Below are 9349 nucleotides of genomic sequence, written 5' to 3' on the forward strand. Positions count from 1 at the left end.
ACTGAAAATGTTTCGTTTAGGATTCAGACAGAAATACGTGGTTTTTGGATTCATCCACTGAGAGGGTTTAACCCCAACCCTCTACTGATCAATTTTAAATGATTTGCCATTTTGAGGAGGAATCCGCATTGCTGCTTGCAGCTATATTTATTATTATTATTTTGGCACATATCACAGTTGCTCTTTTCCTCCTCAGTGCTGTTTGGCATGTCAGGGCTGCCTACTGTTTGAGAGGTTATACTTCACTTCCTAGAAAAGTCTCACTAGAATTGAAATTGGTCGCATCAGTTTGGATGTCTGTGCTCCACAATATCGAGGGAAGCCGGTTGTTGCAAGCATGCCAGAGAGAAGAGCAGATCATGATCGCATGAGAAGTCTTTAGCTCAGGGGTGGGCAAATATTTTGGTATACCGTGAAACCAGTATACCGCTGCAACCCTAGCTGAACCCAAAATTATGTATTAATAAGTCCCCATTCTGCTGGACTGAGTGGATTGTGAGGGAGGTTACGCTCTGTGACCTATATGAGAGTGGAGTTTTGAGATCCTTTGAAAATATTGTTCAACATTTTGGGATTCCCAGGTCTCAGGTCTTCAGTATTTACAGCTGCGCCACTTGCTCTGTACTATTTTTGAGAGTAACATACACCCCCATTTATTTAATTTGTTGAATAGAATGAATCAATTTTTTTTATAATAATAATAAAAAGAAAATTAATCTATGAATGGCTTACTTAGGGCTGTCTCTGCATATAAAGCTGGGATAGGAGAAAGTATTTAACACCAAATAAATTACATACTTCAGCTTTAATGTTGAAGGCTCTCACAAAATATCAATATACACTCACTGAGAACTTTCTTAGGAACATCTGTACACCAACTTTACCATGCTATTATGTAATCAGCCATTCATGTGGCAGCAGTGCTATGCATAAAATCATGCAGATATGGGTCAAGATATTCAGTTAATGTTCACATCAATCATCAGAATGGGAAAAAATAGCAATCTCAGTGATTTCGACCGTGGCATGACTGTTGGTGCCAGACAGGTTGGTTTGAGTATTTCTGTAACTATATGGTTTCCTCCATATGTGGCAACACCTCTAAACACACCTAATCTCCTGGGATTTTCATGCACAACAGTCTCTAGAAGTTACTCAGAATGGAGCCATAAACAAAAAACATTCAGCAAGTAGCAGTTCTGCAGACAGAAACGCCTTGTTGATGAGAGGTCAATGGAGAATGGCCAGATTGGTACAAGCTGACAGAAAGGCTACTGTAACTCAGATAACCACTCTGTACAATTGTAGTGAGCAGAATAACATCTCAGAATGCACAACATGTCAAACCTTGAGGCGGATGGGCTACAACAGCAGAAGACCATGTCAGGCACTTTATTAGGACCATAGTGTTCCTAATGAAGTGCTCAGAGAGTGTTAATTATGTTTTATATATATATATATATATATATATATATATATATATATATATAAAAGTGTCAGTGACATGACATGTATTTTTCGTGTCCAAATTCATTATTTTCCTAAAAAGAATTTGAATAAATACATGTCATATATCAAATGGATCTACAATATCTCCTTTATAAGAAACCCTTTTCATTTTATTAAAATTAAATAGATTTTTTGAGTTTTGGTGTTTGAAAGACCAAAAATGTCAGGTGGTGCGACCGTCCGTACGTACAAGCAGAGAACAAAACTGAGATATAAATGTTCATTTTCTCAATAAAATTCTTAATCAAATATTTTGGCATGATTTTATGTTAAATTCCTTATAAATGAGGGGAAAAGGTGTATCGGACCTATTTCAAAACTATTCTATTACTTAAAAAAACCTTTGTCCGAAAAATTGACAACTTCTAATGTCAGGGAGGGCGACCGACATAAAAATGCAATTTTATGCAACGTTCCTTTAAGAAAACCATGTGACGGCATTTGACATCACACAGAAGACTCCAGATGACCCCTTTGATGCAGTGACAAGATTAGTCACCCACCCATAAATATTAGATAATTTGACATTTTTGAGTAATGATGAGGTTGATTCAACTTATCATGTCAGGTGGTATGACCCCTGAAAAACTTTGAAAATGTGTTGTTATTATAAAAATGTGTATTTGATTTAAAAAATGTATGTATAACCTTGAGCACATGGTCAAACATTTGTATAGGCATCCAAGTTAATGCCTGTTAGATTCGAATTGAGTCTGAAATGTCAGGCGGTGCGACCAATATGTCAGGTGGTGCGACCAGAGTTACAGTTAAACCAACTAAAAAAAGTCATGTTAATTCATGTTTTTGAATATATTAAATACATTTTAATAAATATATAAAGCTTTTAAGTTGTTTAAAGGTGCAATCTACATATGTATATATATTTTTTTATTTTATTATGGTATGTGTGACAATTTAAAGAGCACATTGTCCATCTTAAAGTCCTATTCTTCAAGAATATAGGACTGTATAATCAACATTGATACTAAAACAATTGCATCTTTAATCTATTTTAATTTGTTTTTGTAGATGCAAAACATTGAGAATGAAAATATACTTATGGTTTCTCTATGAAGAACGCTTTCTATTTTTTGTCTGTATATAGTTACAATAAGTGAAGGTAGTGAAATATAAAACTATGACATACTCTCTGCAGAAATGAATTCACAAAGTTATAAATTCACAAAAACTGCAGAAAATACTGATATGGTCCTTTCAAACCCTTTATAAACAGCTTGAAACACATTACCTACAACTGGGTTGTTGTAACCCAGCAAAAAATTATCACTACCTATAAGATGTGTTAGACAATCAACCCATAGAATTAAATTAAAATAACCCACGGTTGGGTTTGTCCATATTTGACCCAGCCATGGGTTGCAAAACAACCCAAATTAGGTTATTTTCAACCCAACATTTTTTAGTGTATATGTATTATGTATTACCAAGTTTTGTTTTTTGTATTGACATTTTATAAAAGATGTTCTCGTTTTTTGAAATGTGTTCCCGGAGATGTTTTAAATTTCTAGATTTATAGAAGCGATGATCAAATGTTATCATAACATGCAGTATTGTTTTGCACTTTCTCGTTAATGAAATGTAATTATATGATTGAGATACACTATAAATTGGTCAGAGGATTAAAATAAAAAAGCCAATTGAAACCTGAATAAAATTCATTGACATTTCTTTCTTTTTATTTTGTGAATATCAATCATTATTGATCACAATGGCAGGTGGTGCGACCGGTCATGGTCAGGTGGTGCAACCAGCAAATTTACATTCAAATGTATCAATTCCCACTGCAATTGCAAAATGAAGTAAGACATATAACTGTAAACCTTTATATAACGTATGCAAATAATTTTTACAGTTAAAAACAAAACATAAAAAGTCCTTATGGAAAAATGGGTGTTTGAACACACAGAAAAGCAGCCGTTTGTTTATATGATTTGGAATAAAAAGGCAATAAATAAAGATATAGAAAGGGAATTTACCATGTGATATGCATTTTAGACACTACAATGATTCATATTTACAAGTCTCAGTAGTGCTAAGTACATTAAATGTATATTATTTTTAATTAATATATGGTCGCACCACCTGATATTTTCTGGGTGGTAAAATCAGAAATCTTGTTTAATAATGAATTAATGCTGCCTAAAATGCTGTAAAACCAATGTGAATCAACACCATACATTTTTTTGGACATAAAAATGCATTTTAAAACTGTTTTGCTTAAAATATTTATTTTTTCATCTTGAAAATCTTATTTGTCATTGACCCAAAAATAGATAAATGTAATGATAAATATGATATTCATATTTGTTTTGTTTATGACCAACTTGCCAACCAATAAATTTGCTAACCAATCACTGTGATGCTGATCATGGTTTACGTAGGAATACGTATATTGCCTATTGGATAACAAAATTATACTTTCATCCAATGCTGATCTCTGTCCTGTGGTTTAAATATATCACGTAAGTGTAACATAACTATGGTAATACCTGTAAAATTTATTTGAGTAGGTTCTGCAATTCACTGTTGGCATGTCCTGGTTTAGTGTTAATCTCCAACCAGCTGAGGGTTTTACAGTAGAGACGCACTTGAGGAGCAGAGACATCCCTTAAGATCTCATTACAAACACGTGCTGCCAGAGAGTCATGTACAGACACATCCTGCAGAGAGAGGATCAATTATTTTCATTATATCAACAGAGAAAGGTGGTAACTGTCTAACAGTGCCTTTGAACAAAACCCTCTACTGTTATTTTTGTTCGTGAGTGCATAAGCTCAAGCAAACCTGTATGGCAGCAGGTTGCACAAGAGCACTGGGTGGGTAAGCTCAGCGAAGAGTTCAGCCACACTGGAGGTGTCAACCTCAGACAAAGGAGAAGTCACAGGAGCATTGCACAGTGTTATCATGGTTGGCAGAAAACTTTCCTCCACACACTCTTGATTTGTTCTGGAGTATATACAAAAACAATATGATTTCAGCAAACAACTGTATAAATGTGGTTAAAACAGTCTTTAATGTAAACAGTGGACTGATAAAATCAGACATATTCAGCAGTTACATTACTCTGTGCGCAATTCTAAAATTATTTTTGTTAAGCTTTTAGTTTAAATGAGGTAGGATCTCGCTTTAGGTATTAGTGATGTGCACAAGTACTCAACTAATTGAGTAATCTTTATACACTAGCAAGTTGAATATTAAAAACACTACACTAATATGCCAAATTGATTTTCCTTTTGCTGAATTACACTGTACTTGTCCTCTGAATCTCTCACCATATCTCAGTTACAGTTACAATTGAGTCCACTGGAGGAAGCTGTGGATGTGTGTCATCGAGGTGTTGGGTAAGAGATGATGATATAATGGCATCTGTGCTATTGAAAGCAAAGCCAAGTGTGGAAATCTTTCAATTTGTTTATTGAATTCTACACGATTGGTATTCGATTCTTGTTCGGATTCTTGTCATGCAAACCAACTGATGAGGATCTGCTTTTATGGTGGAAAAAGCTGCTAAGTGGTTTGCGAAACTCTGAAGCTTATTTTTTATAAAAAGCCAATGTACACCACTTGTTTTTCTGAATAATAACATGTGAACTGCTAAAAATTTGAAAACAATGTAAGCCTTTATATGGACTCAGAATTTATATACGTATGTGCATTACCCTAAAGCCATCAGTACAGGATTCAACATAAGCTCCACCTGAGTGCCAATGTTTTTCCTATTGTTATAAATTTTATTTTTATTCATTGTTCATTTCATTCCCCCCCAAAAGAAAAGCATAGTTTGTTGAAGTTATCTTATTTTGAAACCATTCTTGGTTACATTTCACATGCGTGTAATACTTGTTATTTGTAACTTACATTTTACATTTATGCATTTTAATTAACAAGTAATCGAATAAACATTTTTGGTGGATTAGAATACTCAAACAAAATTACTCGAAATTACAAAATTACTTGAAAATGCCCATTCCTATTAGGTATACCTTCTCCTCCGGGCATACATCTGTAAGAATACCCCGAGGCAATGGCGTAGTCTTTGGTCATCCTCCGTTACAGGATTGTACCAAAGTAGCACCAGATGGGAGAGAAGATTTGGATTCACGATCCTCCCACAGAACATCAGCTTGGCCAGACCCTCTGCTGCCTCTCTACGGAGTTCACAGATCTGAAAGTGATATTTTTAATTTTCCATAAATTTTGCATTTTTCCATTTAGAGGCTTTATGAACAGGGACTGCAGTGAAAATGCCTGCAATTGTCTGTAATTTACTAAATGGGGTTTTCCCTTGGCATGTAACAATACATAAATTTCACAATGCGATATGATACAAAGCCTCACGATACGATACAATAAAAAAATAATTAAAAACAGCACCCACAAATGTTTCTCTGAAACGTATTCAACATAAATGTCTTAAATTATAAATGACAAAACCGTGTCTGACATGAACAACAAAAAGCAGAGCTCCGTGATAAAGTAACTTAAAAAAAAGCACTGCATTTATTTTGTTTGATTGAGAAAAACTAATATGAACTCACAATTTTCATGTTTTTCTTGAGAATTTTTTTTTTGTATACTCTCAAGTCATTTATATTTGTATAAAACTTTTCACAATACACATTGTTTCAAAGCAGCTTTATAGAAAATCATGCCTTAATGTCTTGAAGCCCCCAGTGATAAAGCTGAAGTGACTATAGCAAGGAAAAAAAACTCTTTTCAATGTTATTTAGTGGGGGGAAAAAACTTGAAAGGAACCTGACCTCTGGTTCAATGATATATTTTCATAATCCAATACTATTTAGTGGCTTGAGCAAAAACCGATCGACACATATCATTTTTTGGCCTCTTCCCCCGTTTCACTTTGCATGTAATCTTTACTGCCGTTATTACAGCTACATGCGTGCAAGTGTTGTGCTCATACCGGTTTACATTTCAACTTAAAAACCAGAGAATATTAAGTCTCATGTAATCGTTTTTTTTATGTTGTCAAATTTTTTAATAAGCTTGTTTTTGTTACTTAGGAGCGTCATGCTCTGTGTCCTCTGGAGAGGCTGGCTGTTGCTGCTGCTATGTTTCTGCATCGCAAATTCACCGTTTTGTATGGTGATGTTGGCGTAAATAAAATGACATGTTTAATGTACTGTAGCACCGAGACATGACACCGGTGTTTGGCAAATTTAATATGCTGTAACGCTACAATCTAATTGCTGTTTGCCATTGATCTCCTCAGTTATGTACTGTAGATATGATGCTGTTTTTCCTGTGAGTGCTCAGTGCCCCCTCACTGCGGAGGAGATTGTTTTGCATCTCTCAGTGTTGCGCTACTTGGTTTTAATTACACTATAATGTGTTGTTTATGTATTGTACGATTCATATGGTATTGTATAGAAAGCCTTGTATCGTATGATACAATACGATATAATAATTTTTTTCTTTATGGTCAATGCTGATATCTATATCAGCCTATTGGCCACCATTCTCTTTAGATATCAGCACTGGCCATAAAGAAAGAAAGAAAACATATCGGTTGATCAATTGTAGTAACACTTATAAAACAAAAAAAGCCATTGCTTGAGTGAATTACAGTTGTACTTTTATCGTAAAATTCAATACAATTTTACAGCAATTTAACAAGTGTCTTGTGTGAAAGTGGACATTGTTACAAGGATATGCAGTACCTCACTATCAAGGAATTCAGAGAGCATCTTCAGGATGCTCTGGACGGGACTCTCCTCATCCTTAGCTAGTTGATTAGGGTCTCGGTCACTTTTGTCTGTCGAGTGGGGTGTTTGGGAGGTTTGCAGGATGTTGAGGCCATTCAGCAGAAGTTGGTCAACAAGAGCTCGTAGAGCTCGTAAAATTCTGATTTTAGGCTCATCTAGCTGTGTAATCTAAACACAGAAAAGATAAATTCCCCTCCAAACCACCAAGACAAAGAGAATTCAGTCTTCTTTCACACAAGTGTGTTTGACATAAATTACCTGCAGGAGCAGCACAAGGTGCGTGTTTCCAAGGTCCTTGCTGTGGAGAGCAGCAGTTCCCAAACTGATGACAGCCATGTTGCACACAGCAGAGTTAGGGTTGGACACACTTGGTAATATCTAAGGATGATAAGTAACTTTGAAGTTTTCATAATAAAAGCAGTTCAAGACAAGTTTTGCGATGATTATGCATTGAGGGTCCAATAATCAAAGTTGCTTAAGATAAATGCATGCACTAGCTAGCAGTTACAGTAAGAGCATGTATGAAGTCTGTGCTGTAACACACAATTGAGATTAAGTGTGTATATTGTACCAGTGACTCTATTAGAGTATTCATTGTAGGGCAGATGTTAATTTTCTTGAATAACTCAGCACACATTGTCAGACATTTCAACAGTGTCTCTGGATCAATCTGGGGAAAACACACACACACACACACGCACGCACGCACACGCAACATAGGATTACTTTTCAGCATAAGCCACATACACAACAGGTGCTCTGAATAGAAGTTTTTTTATAAAATAAATAATCAGCCGCAATGGCTTGGTAGTAATATGTACATGTAATTATGTCTAATAATGCAATAGAGTTGTACATGTATATGTTTCACACCTGAAGCTTAAGACTACACTACATACAAACAGGTCTAATAGTTTTTTTTTTTTTTTTAAATATTTAAAAAAAATATTTGCTCTTTTGTTAGTTTTAGTTTAGTAGTTAAATATTTTTAGTTTTACCTTACATTTATATTTATTAATTCGTTTTTATATCAAGTGATACATATAGAATGGGGAAAACGGGCATTTGTGCAACGTGGGTAGTATAGCTGGACACCCACCTGTACAGTTTGTAAATAATACTTATAATATTACAAATCTTAATTTTATTACTGATATTACAGTAGAAGAAAACATAATTCTGAAATTTAAGAATGCTTCTTTTTTTTATTTAACTTTAACCACAAAGTCTGTCATTGTTTTCTTTAGTCCATTTGACATGAGAAAGTAAGTCTTGTTACAACTCTGAAGACTGAACATCAAACAAAACTCTATAACAATTTCAAATGACACGTAAAACAAATCACTGATTGACGTGTTAGATAGAATGAGTGAAAAGACTGTGTGTGTGTGTGTGTGTGAGGGGTATTAGAATGTTTCTGTTCTCTTTGTTTTAACATCATGATTGGCAACACAACAGACAGTCATTCTAATAAAGGTTCAAATGTGTCATAATTGAAGTCCCAGACATGGCTAGCACGTTTTCAATAGGGTGACCAGATACTGAAAGTCTCAAACTGGGATACCTGGAGGGTTTGCGATACATACATATATACACACCGATCAGTCAAAACCTTTAAACCACCTGCATAATATTGCGTAGGTCCCCCTAGTGCCGCCAAAACAGCGTCAACCCCTTCTCACCACAAATGTACAGAACGGTTATCGTAGTTAACTTCGATTTTTCAGTTCAAACCAGTCTGGCCATTCTCTGTTGACCTCTCTCATAAAGGCATTTCCGTCTGCAGAACTGCCACTCACTGGATGTTTTTTGGCACCATTCGGAGTACATTCTAGAGACTGTTGTGTGTGAAAATCCCAGGAGATTACAGAAATACTCAAACCAGTCTGTCTGGCACCAAAATTGCGATTATCTAGTCAGCCAATCATGTGACATAAAATCATTCAGATACGGGTCAGGAGCTTCAGTTAATGTTCACATCAACCATCAGGGGGAAAAAATTTGATTGTGACTGTGAGATATGGACCATGGTATGATTGTTGGTGCCAGATAGGCTGGTTTGAGTATTTCTGTAACTGCTGATCTCCTGGGATTTT

General features: G+C 35.2%; 1 pseudogene; it reads right to left on the minus strand.

The window, feature by feature from the left end:
- Window positions 1-9071, minus strand: part of LOC127643621 (condensin complex subunit 3-like) — a 53846-nt pseudogene extending 44775 nt beyond the window's left edge.
- Between the last annotated feature and the right edge of the window lie 278 nt (window positions 9072-9349).

Source organism: Xyrauchen texanus, chromosome 5, assembly GCF_025860055.1.
Source record: "Xyrauchen texanus isolate HMW12.3.18 chromosome 5, RBS_HiC_50CHRs, whole genome shotgun sequence".
Classification (NCBI taxonomy): domain Eukaryota; kingdom Metazoa; phylum Chordata; class Actinopteri; order Cypriniformes; family Catostomidae; genus Xyrauchen; species Xyrauchen texanus.